The sequence below is a fragment of the Oncorhynchus keta genome, chromosome 29 (genome assembly GCF_023373465.1).
Source record: "Oncorhynchus keta strain PuntledgeMale-10-30-2019 chromosome 29, Oket_V2, whole genome shotgun sequence".
Lineage (NCBI taxonomy): Eukaryota > Metazoa > Chordata > Actinopteri > Salmoniformes > Salmonidae > Oncorhynchus > Oncorhynchus keta.
This window is the reverse complement of record NC_068449.1, coordinates 14,363,400-14,383,049: the sequence shown is the minus strand read 5'-3', so window position 1 is coordinate 14,383,049 and position 19,650 is coordinate 14,363,400. Positions and strand designations below refer to the sequence as shown.

Here is a 19,650-nt window from a genome sequence, read left to right as displayed (position 1 = left end):
ATTATGTTTCACTCTGTTTTATTATGTTTCACTCTGTTTTATTATGTTTCACTCTGTTTTATTATGTTTCACTCTGTTTTATTATGTTTCACTCTGTTTTATTATGTTTCACTCTGTTTGACTATGTTTCACTCTGTTTTATTATGTTTCACTCTGTTTTATTATGTTTCACTATGTTTCACTCTGTTTTATTATGTTTCACTCTGTTTTATTATGTTTCACTCTGTTTTATTATGTTTCACTCTGTTTCACTCTGTTTTATTATGTTTCACTCTGTTTTATTATGTTTCACTCTGTTTTATTATGTTTCACTATGTTTCACTCTGTTTTATTATGTTTCACTCTGTTTTATTATGTTTCACTCTGTTTTACTATGTTTCACTCTGTTTTATTATGTTTCACTCTGTTTTTTTATGTTTCACTCTGTTTTATTATGTTTCACTCTGTTTTATTATGTTTCACTCTGTTTTATTATGTTTTCTGTTTTATTATGTTTCACTGTTTTATTATGTTTCACTCTGTTTTATTATGTTTCACTCTGTTTTATTATGTTTCACTCTGTTTTACTATGTTTTATTATGTTTCACTCTGTTTTATTATGTTTCACTTGTTTTACTATGTTTCACTCTGTTTTACTATGTTTTATTATGTTTTATTATGTTTCACTCTGTTTTATTATGTTTCACTCTGTTTTATTATGTTTTACTATGTTTCACTCTGTTTTACTATGTTTTATTATGTTTCACTCTGTTTTATTACGTTTTATTATGTTTTCTGTTTTATTATGTTTCACTCTGTTTTATTATGTTTCACTATGTTTTATTATGTTTCACTATGTTTCACTCTGTTTTATTATGTTTTATTATGTTTTACTATGTTTTATTATGTTTCACTCTGTTTTACTATGTTTCACTCTGTTTTATTATGTTTATCTCTGTTTTATTATGTTTTACTATGTTTCACTCTGTTTTATTATGTTTCACTCTGTTTTACTATGTTTCACTCTGTTTTATTATGTTTCACTCTGTTTTATTATGTTTCACTCTGTTTTATTATGTTTCACTATGTTTCACTCTGTTTTATTATGTTTTATTATGTTTCACTCTGTTTTATTATGTTTCACTCTGTTTTACTATGTTTCACTCTGTTTTATTATGTTTCACTCTGTTTTATTATGTTTCACTATGTTTCACTCTGTTTTATTATGTTTCACTCTGTTTCACTCTGTTTTATTATGTTTCACTCTGTTTCACTCTGTTTTATTATGTTTCACTATGTTTCACTCTGTTTTATTATGTTTCACTCTGTTTTATTATGTTTCACTCTGTTTTATTATGTTTCACTATGTTTCATTATGTTTCACTATGTTTTATTATGTTTTATTATGTTTCACTCTGTTTTACTATGTTTCACTCTGTTTTACTATGTTTCACTCTGTTTTATTATGTTTTATTATGTTTCACTCTGTTTCACTCTGTTTTATTATGTTTCACTATGTTTTACTATGTTTCACTCTGTTTTATTATGTTTTATTATGTTTTATTATGTTTCACTCTGTTTTATTATGTTTTATTATGTTTCACTCTGTTTTATTATGTTTCACTCTGTTTTACTATGTTTCACTCTGTTTTACTATGTTTTATTATGTTTTATTATGTTTCACTATGTTTTATTATGTTTCACTCTGTTTTACTATGTTTTATTATGTTTTACTATGTTTTATTATGTTTTATTATGTTTCACTCTGTTTTATTATGTTTCACTCTGTTTTATTATGTTTCACTCTGTTTTATTATGTTTCACTCTGTTTTACTATGTTTCACTCTGTTTTATTATGTTTCACTCTGTTTTATTATGTTTCACTCTGTTTTATTATGTTTCACTCTGTTTTATTATGTTTCACTCTGTTTTATTATGTTTCACTATGTTTCACTCTGTTTTATTATGTTTCACTCTGTTTTATTATGTTTCACTCTGTTTTATTATGTTTCACTCTGTTTTATTATGTTTCACTCTGTTTTATTATGTTTCACTCTGTTTTATTATGTTTCACTCTGGTTTATTATGTTTCACTATGTTTCACTCTGTTTTATTATGTTTCACTCTGTTTTATTATGTTTCACTCTGTTTTACTATGTTTCACTCTGTTTTATTATGTTTCACTCTGTTTTTTTATGTTTCACTATGTTTCACTCTGTTTTATTATGTTTCACTCTGTTTTATTATGTTTCACTCTGTTTTACTATGTTTCACTCTGTTTTATTATGTTTCACTCTGTTTTTTTATGTTTCACTATGTTTCACTCTGTTTTATTATGTTTCACTCTGTTTTATTATGTTTCACTCTGTTTTATTATGTTTCACTCTGTTTTATTATGTTTCACTATGTTTTATTATGTTTATGTTTTATTATGTTTCACTCTGTTTTATTATGTTTCACTCTGTTTTATTATGTTTCACTCTGTTTTATTATGTTTCACTCTGTTTTTTATGTTTTATGTTTCACTCTGTTTTATTATGTTTCACTCTGTTTCATCTGTTTTATTATGTTTCACTCTGTTTTATTATGTTTCACTATGTTTCACTCTGTTTTATTATGTTTCACTCTGTTTCACTCTGTTTTATTATGTTTCACTCTGTTTTATTATGTTTCACTATGTTTCATTATGTTTCACTATGTTTTATTATGTTTTATTATGTTTCACTCTGTTTTACTATGTTTCACTCTGTTTTATTATGTTTCACTCTGTTTTATTATGTTTCACTCTGTTTATTATGTTTCACTATGTTTCACTCTGTTTTATTATGTTTCACTCTGTTTTATTATGTTTCACTCTGTTTTACTATGTTTCACTCTGTTTTATTATGTTTCACTCTGTTTTTTTATGTTTCACTCTGTTTTATTATGTTTCACTCTGTTTTATTATGTTTCACTCTGTTTTATTATGTTTCACTCTGTTTTATTATGTTTCACTATGTTTTATTATGTTTCACTCAGTTTTATTATGTTTCACTATGTTTTATTATGTTTCACTATGTTTCACTCTGTTTTATTATGTTTCACTCTGTTTTATTATGTTTCACTGTGTTTTATTATGTTTCACTATGTTTCACTCTGTTTTATTATGTTTCACTCTGTTTTATTATGTTTTATTATGTTTCACTCTGTTTTATTATGTTTCACTCTGTTTTACTATGTTTCACTCTGTTTTACTATGTTTTATTATGTTTTATTATGTTTCACTATGTTTTATTATGTTTCACTCTGTTTCATTATGTTTTATTATGTTTCGCTATGTTTTATTATGTTTCACTCTGTTTTACTATGTTTCACTCTGTTTTATTATGTTTCACTCTGTTTTATTATGTTTCACTATGTTTCACTCTGTTTTATTATGTTTCACTCTGTTTTATTATGTTTCACTCTGTTTCACTCTGTTTTATTATGTTTCACTCTGTTTTATTATGTTTCACTCTGGTTTATTATGTTTCACTATGTTTCACTCTGTTTTATTATGTTTCACTCTGTTTTATTATGTTTCACTCTGTTTTATTATGTTTCACTCTGTTTTACTATGTTTTATTATGTTTCACTCTGTTTTATTATGTTTCACTCTGTTTTACTATGTTTCACTCTGTTTTACTATGTTTTATTATGTTTTATTATGTTTCACTCTGTTTTATTATGTTTCACTCTGTTTTATTATGTTTTACTATGTTTCACTCTGTTTTACTATGTTTTATTATGTTTCACTCTGTTTTATTACGTTTTATTATGTTTCACTCTGTTTTATTATGTTTCACTCTGTTTTATTATGTTTCACTATGTTTTATTATGTTTCACTATGTTTCACTCTGTTTTATTATGTTTTATTATGTTTTACTATGTTTTATTATGTTTCACTCTGTTTTACTATGTTTCACTCTGTTTTATTATGTTTATCTCTGTTTTATTATGTTTTACTATGTTTCACTCTGTTTTATTATGTTTCACTCTGTTTTACTATGTTTCACTCTGTTTTATTATGTTTCACTCTGTTTTATTATGTTTCACTCTGTTTTATTATGTTTCACTATGTTTCACTCTGTTTTATTATGTTTTATTATGTTTCACTCTGTTTTATTATGTTTCACTCTGTTTTACTATGTTTCACTCTGTTTTATTATGTTTCACTCTGTTTTATTATGTTTCACTATGTTTCACTCTGTTTTTTATGTTTCATGTTTCACTCTGTTTTATTATGTTTCACTCTGTTTCACTCTGTTTTATTATGTTTCACTATGTTTCACTCTGTTTTATTATGTTTCACTCTGTTTTATTATGTTTCACTCTGTTTTATTATGTTTCACTATGTTTCATTATGTTTCACTATGTTTTATTATGTTTTATTATGTTTCACTCTGTTTTACTATGTTTCACTCTGTTTTACTATGTTTCACTCTGTTTTATTATGTTTTATTATGTTTCATGTTTCACTCTGTTTTATTATGTTTCACTATGTTTTACTATGTTTCACTCTGTTTTATTATGTTTTATTATGTTTTATTATGTTTCACTCTGTTTTATTATGTTTTATTATGTTTCACTCTGTTTTATTATGTTTCACTCTGTTTTACTATGTTTCACTCTGTTTTACTATGTTTTATTATGTTTTATTATGTTTCACTATGTTTTATTATGTTTCTGTTTTACTATGTTTTATTATGTTTTATTATGTTTCACTATGTTTTATTATGTTTCACTCTGTTTTATTATGTTTCACTCTGTTTTACTATGTTTCACTCTGTTTTACTATGTTTCACTCTGTTTTATTATGTTTCACTCTGTTTTATTATGTTTCACTCTGTTTTACTATGTTTCACTCTGTTTTATTATGTTTCACTCTGTTTTATTATGTTTCACTCTGTTTTATTATGTTTCACTCTGTTTTATTATGTTTCACTCTGTTTTATTATGTTTCACTCTGTTTTATTATGTTTCACTCTGTTTTATTATGTTTCACTCTGTTTTATTATGTTTCACTCTGTTTTATTATGTTTCACTATGTTTCACTCTGTTTTATTATGTTTCACTCTGTTTTACTATGTTTCACTCTGTTTTATTATGTTTCACTCTGTTTTTTATGTTTTATGTTTCACTCTGTTTTATTATGTTTCACTCTGTTTTATTATGTTTCACTCTGTTTTACTATGTTTCACTCTGTTTTATTATGTTTCACTCTGTTTTTTTATGTTTCACTATGTTTCACTCTGTTTTATTATGTTTCACTCTGTTTTATTATGTTTCACTCTGTTTTATTATGTTTCACTCTGTTTTATTATGTTTCACTCAGTTTTATTATGTTTCACTCTGTTTTATTATGTTTCACTCTGTTTTACTATGTTTCACTCTGTTTTATTATGTTTCACTCTGTTTTATTATGTTTCACTATGTTTCACTCTGTTTTATTATATTTCACTCTGTTTCACTCTGTTTTATTATGTTTCACTCTGTTTCACTCTGTTTTATTATGTTTCACTATGTTTCACTCTGTTTTATTATGTTTCACTCTGTTTCACTCTGTTTTATTATGTTTCACTCTGTTTTATTATGTTTCACTATGTTTCATTATGTTTCACTATGTTTTATTATGTTTTATTATGTTTCACTCTGTTTTACTATGTTTCACTCTGTTTTACTATGTTTCACTCTGTTTTATTATGTTTTATTATGTTTCATGTTTCACTCTGTTTTATTATGTTTCACTATGTTTTACTATGTTTCACTCTGTTTTATTATGTTTTATTATGTTTCACTCTGTTTTATTATGTTTATTATGTTTCACTCTGTTTTATTATGTTTCACTCTGTTTTACTATGTTTCACTCTGTTTTACTATGTTTTATTATGTTTTATTATGTTTCACTATGTTTTATTATGTTTCACTCTGTTTTATTATGTTTCACTCTGTTTTATTATGTTTCACTCTGTTTTATTATGTTTCACTCTGTTTTATTATGTTTTTGTTTTACTATGTTTCACTCTGTTTTATTATGTTTCACTCTGTTTTATTATGTTTCACTATGTTTCACTCTGTTTTACTATGTTTCACTCTGTTTTATTATGTTTCAATCTGTTTTATTATGTTTCACTCTGTTTTATTATGTTTCACTATGTTTCACTCTGTTTTACTATGTTTCACTCTGTTTTATTATGTTTCACTCTGTTTTATTATGTTTCACTCTGTTTTATTATGTTTCACTCTGTTTTATTATGTTTCACTCTGTTTTATTATGTTTCACTCTGTTTTATTATGTTTCACTCTGTTTTATTATGTTTCACTATGTTTCACTCTGTTTTACTATGTTTCACTCTGTTTTATTATGTTTCACTCTGTTTTATTATGTTTCACTATGTTTCACTCTGTTTTACTATGTTTCACTCTGTTTTATTATGTTTCAATCTGTTTTATTATGTTTCACTCTGTTTTATTATGTTTCACTATGTTTCACTCTGTTTTACTATGTTTCACTCTGTTTTATTATGTTTCAATCTGTTTTATTATGTTTCACTCTGTTTTATTATGTTTCACTATGTTTCACTCTGTTTTACTATGTTTCACTCTGTTTTATTATGTTTCACTCTGTTTTATTATGTTTCACTCTGTTTTATTATGTTTCACTATGTTTCACTCTGTTTTACTATGTTTCACTCTGTTTTATTATGTTTCACTCTGTTTTATTATGTTTCACTCTGTTTTATTATGTTTCACTATGTTTCACTCTGTTTTACTATGTTTCACTCTGTTTTATTATGTTTCAATCTGTTTTATTATGTTTCACTCTGTTTTATTATGTTTCACTCTGTTTTATTATGTTTCACTATGTTTCACTCTGTTTTATTATGTTTCACTCTGTTTTATTATGTTTCACTCTGTTTTATTATGTTTCACTCTGTTTTACTATGTTTCACTCTGTTTTATTATGTTTCACTCTGTTTTATTATGTTTCACTCTGTTTTATTATGTTTTACTATGTTTCACTCTGTTTTATTATGTTTCACTCTGTTTTATTATGTTTTACTATGTTTCACTCTGTTTTACTATGTTTTATTATGTTTCACTCTGTTTTATTACGTTTTATTATGTTTCACTCTGTTTTATTATGTTTCACTCTGTTTTATTATGTTTCACTATGTTTTATTATGTTTCACTATGTTTCACTCTGTTTTATTATGTTTTATTATGTTTTACTATGTTTTATTATGTTTCACTCTGTTTTACTATGTTTCACTCTGTTTTATTATGTTTCACTCTGTTTTATTATGTTTTACTATGTTTCACTCTGTTTTATTATGTTTCACTCTGTTTTACTATGTTTCACTCTGTTTTATTATGTTTCACTCTGTTTTATTATGTTTCACTCTGTTTTATTATGTTTCACTATGTTTCACTCTGTTTTATTATGTTTTATTATGTTTCACTCTGTTTTATTATGTTTCACTCTGTTTTATTATGTTTCACTCTGTTTTATTATGTTTCACTATGTTTCACTCTGTTTTATTATGTTTCACTCTGTTTCACTCTGTTTTATTATGTTTCACTCTGTTTCACTCTGTTTTATTATGTTTCACTATGTTTCACTCTGTTTTATTATGTTTCACTCTGTTTCACTCTGTTTTATTATGTTTCACTCTGTTTTATTATGTTTCACTATGTTTCATTATGTTTCACTATGTTTTATTATGTTTTATTATGTTTCACTCTGTTTTACTATGTTTCACTCTGTTTTACTATGTTTCACTCTGTTTTATTATGTTTTATTATGTTTCACTCTGTTTCACTCTGTTTTATTATGTTTCACTATGTTTTACTATGTTTCACTCTGTTTTATTATGTTTTATTATGTTTCACTCTGTTTTATTATGTTTTATTATGTTTCACTCTGTTTTATTATGTTTCACTCTGTTTTACTATGTTTCACTCTGTTTTACTATGTTTTATTATGTTTTATTATGTTTCACTCTGTTTTACTATGTTTTATTATGTTTTATTATGTTTCACTCTGTTTTATTATGTTTCACTCTGTTTTATTATGTTTCACTCTGTTTTATTATGTTTCACTCTGTTTTATTATGTTTCACTCTGTTTTATTATGTTTCACTCTGTTTGACTATGTTTCACTCTGTTTTATTATGTTTCACTCTGTTTTATTATGTTTCACTATGTTTCACTCTGTTTTATTATGTTTCACTCTGTTTTATTATGTTTCACTCTGTTTTATTATGTTTCACTCTGTTTCACTCTGTTTTATTATGTTTCACTCTGTTTTATTATGTTTCACTCTGGTTTATTATGTTTCACTATGTTTCACTCTGTTTTATTATGTTTCACTCTGTTTTATTATGTTTCACTCTGTTTTACTATGTTTCACTCTGTTTTATTATGTTTCACTCTGTTTTTTTATGTTTCACTCTGTTTTATTATGTTTCACTCTGTTTTATTATGTTTCACTCTGTTTTATTATGTTTCACTCTGTTTTATTATGTTTCACTATGTTTTATTATGTTTCACTCAGTTTTATTATGTTTCACTATGTTTTATTATGTTTCACTATGTTTCACTCTGTTTTATTATGTTTCACTCTATTTTATTATGTTTCACTGTGTTTTATTATGTTTCACTATGTTTCACTCTGTTTTATTATGTTTCACTCTGTTTTATTATGTTTTATTATGTTTCACTCTGTTTTATTATGTTTCACTCTGTTTTACTATGTTTCACTCTGTTTTACTATGTTTTATTATGTTTTATTATGTTTCACTATGTTTTATTATGTTTCACTCTGTTTCATTATGTTTTATTATGTTTCGCTATGTTTTATTATGTTTCACTCTGTTTTACTATGTTTCACTCCGTTTTATTATGTTTCACTCTGTTTTATTATGTTTCACTATGTTTCACTCTGTTTTATTATGTTTCACTCTGTTTTATTATGTTTCACTCTGTTTCACTCTGTTTTATTATGTTTCACTCTGTTTTATTATGTTTCACTCTGGTTTATTATGTTTCACTATGTTTCACTCTGTTTTATTATGTTTCACTCTGTTTTATTATGTTTCACTCTGTTTTATTATGTTTCACTCTGTTTTACTATGTTTTATTATGTTTCACTCTGTTTTATTATGTTTCACTCTGTTTTACTATGTCTGTTTTACTATGTTTTATTATGTTTTATTATGTTTCACTCTGTTTTATTATGTTTCACTCTGTTTTATTATGTTTTACTATGTTTCACTCTGTTTTACTATGTTTTATTATGTTTCACTCTGTTTTATTATGTTTTATTATGTTTCACTCTGTTTTATTATGTTTCACTCTGTTTTATTATGTTTCACTATGTTTTATTATGTTTCACTATGTTTCACTCTGTTTTATTATGTTTTATTATGTTTTACTATGTTTTATTATGTTTCACTCTGTTTTACTATGTTTCACTCTGTTTTATTATGTTTATCTCTGTTTTATTATGTTTTACTATGTTTCACTCTGTTTTATTATGTTTCACTCTGTTTTACTATGTTTCACTCTGTTTTATTATGTTTCACTCTGTTTTATTATGTTTCACTCTGTTTTATTATGTTTCACTATGTTTCACTCTGTTTTATTATGTTTTATTATGTTTCACTCTGTTTTATTATGTTTCACTCTGTTTTACTATGTTTCACTCTGTTTTATTATGTTTCACTCTGTTTTATTATGTTTCACTATGTTTCACTCTGTTTTATTATGTTTCACTCTGTTTCACTCTGTTTTATTATGTTTCACTCTGTTTCACTCTGTTTTATTATGTTTCACTATGTTTCACTCTGTTTTATTATGTTTCACTCTGTTTTATTATGTTTCACTCTGTTTTATTATGTTTCACTATGTTTCATTATGTTTCACTATGTTTTATTATGTTTTATTATGTTTCACTCTGTTTTACTATGTTTCACTCTGTTTTACTATGTTTCACTCTGTTTTATTATGTTTTATTATGTTTCACTCTGTTTCACTCTGTTTTATTATGTTTCACTATGTTTTACTATGTTTCACTCTGTTTTATTATGTTTTATTATGTTTTATTATGTTTCACTCTGTTTTATTATGTTTTATTATGTTTCACTCTGTTTTATTATGTTTCACTCTGTTTTACTATGTTTCACTCTGTTTTACTATGTTTTATTATGTTTTATTATGTTTCACTATGTTTTATTATGTTTCACTCTGTTTTACTATGTTTTATTATGTTTCACTATGTTTTATTATGTTTCACTCTGTTTTATTATGTTTCACTCTGTTTTACTATGTTTCACTCTGTTTTACTATGTTTCACTCTGTTTTATTATGTTTCACTCTGTTTTATTATGTTTCACTCTGTTTTACTATGTTTCACTCTGTTTTATTATGTTTCACTCTGTTTTATTATGTTTCACTATGTTTCACTCTGTTTTATTATGTTTCACTCTGTTTTATTATGTTTCACTCTGTTTTATTATGTTTCACTCTGTTTTATTATGTTTCACTCTGTTTCACTCTGTTTTATTATGTTTCACTCTGTTTTATTATGTTTCACTCTGGTTTATTATGTTTCACTATGTTTCACTCTGTTTTATTATGTTTCACTCTGTTTTATTATGTTTCACTCTGTTTTACTATGTTTCACTCTGTTTTATTATGTTTCACTCTGTTTTTTTATGTTTCACTATGTTTCACTCTGTTTTATTATGTTTCACTCTGTTTTATTATGTTTCACTCTGTTTTATTATGTTTCACTCTGTTTTATTATGTTTCACTCAGTTTTATTATGTTTCACTATGTTTTATTATGTTTCACTATGTTTCACTCTGTTTTATTATGTTTCACTCTATTTTATTATGTTTCACTGTGTTTTATTATGTTTCACTATGTTTCACTCTGTTTTAATATGTTTCACTCTGTTTTATTATGTTTCACTCTGTTTTATTATGTTTCACTCTGTTTTACTATGTTTCACTCTGTTTTACTATGTTTTATTATGTTTTATTATGTTTCACTATGTTTTATTATGTTTCACTCTGTTTCATTATGTTTTATTATGTTTCGCTATGTTTTATTATGTTTCACTCTGTTTTACTATGTTTCACTCCGTTTTATTATGTTTCACTCTGTTTTATTATGTTTCACTATGTTTCACTCTGTTTTATTATGTTTCACTCTGTTTTATTATGTTTCACTCTGTTTTATTATGTTTCACTCTGTTTTATTATGTTTCACTCTGTTTTATTATGTTTCACTCTGGTTTATTATGTTTCACTATGTTTCACTCTGTTTTATTATGTTTCACTCTGTTTTATTATGTTTCACTCTGTTTTATTATGTTTCACTCTGTTTTACTATGTTTTATTATGTTTCACTCTGTTTTATTATGTTTCACTCTGTTTTACTATGTTTCACTCTGTTTTACTATGTTTTATTATGTTTTATTATGTTTCACTATGTTTTATTATGTTTCACTCTGTTTTATTATGTTTTATTATGTTTCAATCTGTTTTATTATGTTTCACTCTGTTTTATTATGTTTCACTCTGTTTTACTATGTTTTATTATGTTTCACTCTGTTTTACATTTACATTACATTTAAGTCATTTAGCAGACGCTCTTATCCAGAGCGACTTACAAATTGGTGCATTCACCTTATGACATCCAGTGGAACATCCACTTTACAATAGTGCATCTAAATCTTTTAAGGGGGGTGAGAAGGATTACTTTATCCTATCCTAGGTATTCCTTAAAGAGGTGGGGTTTCAGGTGTCTCCGGAAGGTGGTGATTGACTCCGCTGTCCTGGCGTCGTGAGGGAGTGTGTTCCACCATTGGGGAGCCAGAGCAGCGAACAGTTTTGACTGGGCTGAGCGGGAACTGTACTTCCTCAGTGGTAGGGAGGCGAGCAGGCCAGAGGTGGATGAACGCAGTGCCCTTGTTTGGGTGTAGGGCCTGATCAGAGCCTGGAGGTACTGAGGTGCTGTTCCCCTCACAGCTCCGTAGGCAAGCACCATGGTCTTGTAGCGGATGCGAGCTTCAACTGGAAGCCAGTGGAGAGAGCGGAGGAGCGGGGTGACGTGAGAGAACTTGGGAAGGTTGAACACCAGACGGGCTGCGGCGTTCTGGATGAGTTGTAGGGGTTTAATGGCACAGGCAGGGAGCCCAGCCAACAGCGAGTTGCAGTAATCCAGACGGGAGATGACAAGTGCCTGGATTAGGACCTGCGCCGCTTCCTGTGTGAGGCAGGGTCGTACTCTGCGGATGTTGTAGAGCATGAACCTACAGGAACGGGCCACCGCCTTGATGTTAGTTGAGAACGACAGGGTGTTGTCCAGGATCACGCCAAGGTTCTTAGCGCTCTGGGAAGAGGACACAATGGAGTTGTCAACCCTGATGGCGAGATCATGGAACGGGCAGTCCTTCCCCGGGAGGAAGAGCAGCTCCGTCTTGCCGAGGTTCAGCTTGAGGTGGTGATCCGTCATCCACGCTGATATGTCTGCCAGACATGCAGAGATGCGATTCACCACCTGGTCATCAACTATCACTATGTTTCACTCTGTTTTATTATGTTTCACTCTGTTTTATTATGTTTCACTCTGTTTTATTATGTTTCACTCTGTTTTATTATGTTTCACTATGTTTTATTATGTTTCACTCTGTTTTATTATGTTTCACTATGTTTCACTCTGTTTTATTATGTTTCACTCTATTTTATTATGTTTCACTGTGTTTTATTATGTTTCACTATGTTTCACTCTGTTTTATTATGTTTTATTATGTTTCACTCTGTTTTATTATGTTTCACTCTGTTTTACTATGTTTCACTCTGTTTTACTATGTTTTATTATGTTTTATTATGTTTCACTATGTTTTATTATGTTTCACTCTGTTTCATTATGTTTTATTATGTTTCGCTATGTTTTATTATGTTTCACTCTGTTTTATTATGTTTCACTCTGTTTTATTATGTTTCACTATGTTTTATTATGTTTCACTCTGTTTTATTATGTTTCACTATGTTTTATTATGTTTCACTATGTTTCACTCTGTTTTATTATGTTTCACTCTATTTTATTATGTTTCACTGTGTTTTATTATGTTTCACTATGTTTCACTCTGTTTTATTATGTTTCACTCTGTTTTATTATGTTTTATTATGTTTCACTCTGTTTTATTATGTTTCACTCTGTTTTACTATGTTTCACTCTGTTTTACTATGTTTTATTATGTTTTATTATGTTTCACTATGTTTCACTCTGTTTTATTATGTTTCACTCTGTTTTATTATGTTTCACTCTGTTTTATTATGTTTCACTCTGTTTTATTATGTTTCACTCTGTTTTATTATGTTTCACTCTGTTTTATTATGTTTCACTATGTTTTATTATGTTTCACTATGTTTCACTCTGTTTTATTATGTTTCACTCTATTTTATTATGTTTCACTGTGTTTTATTATGTTTCACTATGTTTCACTCTGTTTTATTATGTTTCACTCTGTTTTATTATGTTTTATTATGTTTCACTCTGTTTTATTATGTTTCACTCTGTTTTACTATGTTTCACTCTGTTTTACTATGTTTTATTATGTTTTATTATGTTTCACTATGTTTTATTATGTTTCACTCTGTTTCATTATGTTTTATTATGTTTCGCTATGTTTTATTATGTTTCACTCTGTTTTACTATGTTTCACTCCGTTTTATTATGTTTCACTCTGTTTTATTATGTTTCACTATGTTTCACTCTGTTTTATTATGTTTCACTCTGTTTTATTATGTTTCACTCTGTTTTATTATGTTTCACTCTGTTTTATTATGTTTCACTCTGTTTCACTCTGTTTTATTATGTTTCACTCTGTTTTATTGTGTTTCACTCTGGTTTATTATGTTTCACTATGTTTCACTCTGTTTTATTATGTTTCACTCTGTTTTATTATGTTTCACTCTGTTTTATTATGTTTCACTCTGTTTTACTATGTTTTATTATGTTTCACTCTGTTTTATTATGTTTCACTCTGTTTTACTATGTTTCACTCTGTTTTACTATGTTTTATTATGTTTTATTATGTTTCACTATGTTTTATTATGTTTCACTCTGTTTTATTATGTTTTATTATGTTTCACTATGTTTTATTATGTTTTACTCTGTTTTGTTATGTTTTACTATGTTTCACTATGTTTTATTATGTTTCACTCTGTTTTACTATGTTTTATTATGTTTCACTCTGTTTTATTATGTTTCAATCTGTTTTATTATGTTTCACTCTGTTTTATTATGTTTCACTCTGTTTTACTATGTTTTATTATGTTTCACTCTGTTTTATTATGTTTCACTCTGTTTTACTATGTTTCACTCTGTTTTACTATGTTTTATTATGTTTTATTATGTTTCACTATGTTTTATTATGTTTAACTCTGTTTTATTATGTTTTATTATGTTTCACTCTGTTTTATTATGTTTCACTCTGTTTTATTATGTTTCACTCTGTTTCACTCTGTTTTATTATGTTTCACTCTGTTTTATTATGTTTCACTCTGGTTTATTATGTTTCACTATGTTTCACTCTGTTTTATTATGTTTCACTCTGTTTTATTATGTTTCACTCTGTTTTATTATGTTTCACTCTGTTTTACTATGTTTTATTATGTTTCACTCTGTTTTACTATGTTTCACTCTGTTTTACTATGTTTTATTATGTTTTATTATGTTTCACTATGTTTTATTATGTTTCACTCTGTTTTATTATGTTTTATTATGTTTCACTATGTTTTATTATGTTTTACTCTGTTTTGTTATGTTTTACTATGTTTCACTATGTTTTATTATGTTTCACTCTGTTTTACTATGTTTTATTATGTTTCACTCTGTTTTATTATGTTTCACTCTGTTTTATTATGTTTCACTCTGTTTTATTATGTTTCACTCTGTTTTATTATGTTTCACTATGTTTCACTCTGTTTTATTATGTTTCACTCTGTTTTATTATGTTTCACTCTGTTTTATTATGGTTCACTCTGGTTTATTATGTTTCACTCTGTTTTATTATGTTTTACTATGTTTCACTCTGTTTTACTATGTTTTATTATGTTTCACTCTGTTTTATTATGTTTCACTCTGTTTTACTATGTTTCACTCTGTTTTATTATATTTCACTCTGTTTTTTATGTTTCACTATGTTTCACTCTGTTTTATTATGTTTCACTCTGTTTTATTATGTTTCACTCTGTTTTATTATGTTTCACTCTGTTTTATTATGTTTCACTATGTTTTATTATGTTTCACTCTGTTTTATTATGTTTCACTATGTTTTATTATGTTTCACTCTGTTTTATTATGTTTCACTCTATTTTATTATGTTTCACTGTGTTTTATTATGTTTCACTATGTTTCACTCTGTTTTATTATGTTTCACTCTGTTTTATTATGTTTTATTATGTTTCACTCTGTTTTATTATGTTTCACTCTGTTTTACTATGTTTCACTCTGTTTTACTATGTTTTATTATGTTTTATTATGTTTCACTATGTTTTATTATGTTTCACTCTGTTTCATTATGTTTTATTATGTTTCGCTATGTTTTATTATGTTTCACTCTGTTTTACTATGTTTCACTCTGTTTTATTATGTTTCACTCTGTTTTTTTATGTTTCACTATGTTTCACTCTGTTTTATTATGTTTCACTCTGTTTTATTATGTTTCACTCTGTTTTATTATGTTTCACTCTGTTTTATTATGTTTCACTATGTTTTATTATGTTTCACTATGTTTCACTATGTTTTATTATGTTTCACTATGTTTCACTCTGTTTTATTATGTTTCACTCTATTTTATTATGTTTCACTGTGTTTTATTATGTTTCACTCTGTTTTACTATGTTTTATTATGTTTCACTCTGTTTTATTATGTTTCACTCTGTTTTACTATGTTTCACTCTGTTTTACTATGTTTTATTATGTTTTATTATGTTTCACTATGTTTTATTATGTTTCACTCTGTTTTATTATGTTTCACTCTGTTTTATTATGTTTCACTCTGTTTTATTATGTTTCACTCTGTTTTATTATGTTTCACTCTGTTTCACTCTGTTTCACTCTGTTTTATTATGTTTCACTCTGTTTTATTATGTTTCACTCTGGTTTATTATGTTTCACTATGTTTCACTCTGTTTTATTATGTTTCACTCTGTTTTATTATGTTTCACTCTGTTTTATTATGTTTCACTCTGTTTTACTATGTTTTATTATGTTTCACTCTGTTTTATTATGTTTCACTCTGTTTTACCATGTTTCACTCTGTTTTACTATGTTTTATTATGTTTTATTATGTTTCACTATGTTTTATTATGTTTCACTCTGTTTTATTATGTTTTATTATGTTTCACTATGTTTTATTATGTTTTACTCTGTTTTGTTATGTTTTACTATGTTTCACTATGTTTTATTATGTTTCACTCTGTTTTACTATGTTTTATTATGTTTCACTCTGTTTTATTATGTTTCACTCTGTTTTATTATGTTTCACTCTGTTTTACTATGTTTTATTATGTTTCACTCTGTTTTATTATGTTTCACTCTGTTTTACTATGTTTCACTCTGTTTTACTATGTTTTATTATGTTTTATTATGTTTAACTCTGTTTTATTATGTTTAACTCTGTTTTATTATGTTTTATTATGTTTCACTCTGTTTTATTATGTTTCACTCTGTTTTATTATGTTTCACTCTGTTTTATTATGTTTCACTCTGGTTTATTATGTTTCACTATGTTTCACTCTGTTTTATTATGTTTCACTCTGTTTTATTATGTTTCACTCTGTTTTATTATGTTTCACTCTGTTTTACTATGTTTTATTATGTTTCACTCTGTTTTATTATGTTTCACTCTGTTTTACTATGTTTCACTCTGTTTTACTATGTTTTATTATGTTTTATTATGTTTCACTATGTTTTATTATGTTTCACTCTGTTTTATTATGTTTTATTATGTTTCACTATGTTTTATTATGTTTTACTCTGTTTTGTTATGTTTTACTATGTTTCACTATGTTTTATTATGTTTCACTCTGTTTTACTATGTTTTATTATGTTTCACTCTGTTTTATTATGTTTCACTCTGTTTTATTATGTTTCACTCTGTTTTATTATGTTTCACTCTGTTTTATTATGTTTCACTATGTTTCACTCTGTTTTATTATGTTTCACTCTGTTTTATTATGTGTCACTCTGTTTTATTATGTTTCACTCTGGTTTATTATGTTTCACTCTGTTTTATTATGTTTTACTATGTTTCACTCTGTTTTACTATGTTTTATTATGTTTCACTCTGTTTTATTATGTTTCACTCTGTTTTACTATGTTTCACTCTGTTTTATTATATTTCACTCTGTTTTTTATGTTTCACTATGTTTCACTCTGTTTTATTATGTTTCACTCTGTTTTATTATGTTTCACTCTGTTTTATTATGTTTCACTCTGTTTTATTATGTTTCACTATGTTTTATTATGTTTCACTCTGTTTTATTATGTTTCACTATGTTTTATTATGTTTCACTATGTTTCACTCTGTTTTATTATGTTTCACTCTATTTTATTATGTTTCACTGTGTTTTATTATGTTTCACTATGTTTAACTCTGTTTTATTATGTTTCACTCTGTTTTATTATGTTTTATTATGTTTCACTCTGTTTTATTATGTTTCACTCTGTTTTACTATGTTTTATTATGTTTTATTATGTTTCACTATGTTTTATTATGTTTCACTCTGTTTCATTATGTTTTATTATGTTTCGCTATGTTTTATTATGTTTCACTCTGTTTTACTATGTTTCACTCCGTTTTATTATGTTTCACTCTGTTTTATTATGTTTCACTATGTTTCACTCTGTTTTATTATGTTTCACTCTGTTTTATTATGTTTCACTCTGTTTTATTATGTTTCACTCTGTTTTATTATGTTTCACTCTGTTTTATTATGTTTCACTCTGTTTTATTATGTTTCACTCTGGTTTATTATGTTTCACTATGTTTCACTCTGTTTTATTATGTTTCACTCTGTTTTATTATGTTTCACTCTGTTTTATTATGTTTCACTCTGGTTTACTATGTTTTATTATGTTTCACTCTGTTTTATTATGTTTCACTCTGTTTTACTATGTTTCACTCTGTTTTACTATGTTTTATTATGTTTCACTATGTTTTATTATGTTTTACTCTGTTTTGTTATGTTTTACTATGTTTCACTATGTTTTATTATGTTTCACTCTGTTTTACTATGTTTTATTATGTTTCACTCTGTTTTATTATATTTCAATCTGTTTCACTCTGTTTTACTATGTTTTATTATGTTTTATTATGTTTCACTATGTTTTATTATGTTTCACTCTGTTTTATTATGTTTTATTATGTTTTATTATGTTTCACTCTGTTTTATTATGTTTCACTCTGTTTTATTATGTTTCACTATGTTTCACTCTGTTTTATTATGTTTCACTCTGTTTTATTATGTTTCACTCTGTTTTATTATGTTTCACTCTGTTTTATTATGTTTCACTCTGTTTCACTCTGTTTTATTATGTTTCACTCTGTTTTATTATGTTTCACTCTGGTTTATTATGTTTCACTATGTTTCACTCTGTTTTATTATGTTTCACTCTGTTTTATTATGTTTCACTCTGGTTTACTATGTTTTATTATGTTTCACTCTGTTTTATTATGTTTCACTCTGTTTTACTATGTTTCACTCTGTTTTACTATGTTTTATTATGTTTTATTATGTTTCACTATGTTTTATTATGTTTCACTCTGTTTTATTATGTTTTATTATGTTTCACTATGTTTTATTATGTTTTACTCTGTTTTGTTATGTTTTACTATGTTTCACTCTGTTTTATTATGTTTCACTCTGTTTTACTATGTTTTATTATGTTTCACTCTGTTTTATTATGTTTCACTATGTTTCACTCTGTTTTACTATGTTTTATTATGTTTTATTATGTTTCACTATGTTTTATTATGTTTCACTCTGTTTTATTATGTTTTATTATGTTTTATTATGTTTCACTCTGTTTTATTATGTTTCACTCTGTTTTATTATGTTTCACTCTGTTTTATTATGTTTCACTCTGTTTTATTATGTTTCACTCTGGTTTATTATGTTTCACTATGTTTCACTCTGTTTTATTATGTTTCACTCTGTTTTATTATGTTTCACTCTGTTTTATTATGTTTCACTCTGTTTTACTATGTTTTATTATGTTTCACTCTGTTTTATTATGTTTCACTCTGTTTTACTATGTTTCACTCTGTTTTACTATGTTTTATTATGTTTTATTATGTTTCACTATGTTTTATTATGTTTCACTCTGTTTTATTATGTGTTATTATGTTTCACTATGTTTTATTATGTTTTACTCTGTTTTGTTATGTTTTACTATGTTTCACTATGTTTTATTATGTTTCACTCTGTTTTACTATGTTTTATTATGTTTCACTCTGTTTTATTATGTTTCAATCTGTTTTATTATGTTTCACTCTGTTTTATTATGTTTCACTCTGTTTTATTATGTTTCACTATGTTTCACTCTGTTTTATTATGTTTCACTCTGTTG

General features: G+C 26.0%; 1 protein-coding gene across 5 annotated transcripts in view; it reads right to left on the bottom strand.

The window, feature by feature from the left end:
• The window catches only part of ush2a (Usher syndrome 2A (autosomal recessive, mild)), a 504,765-nt gene that overhangs the window by 177,018 nt on the left and 308,097 nt on the right, over window positions 1-19,650 (bottom strand). The window lies entirely within an intron of this gene.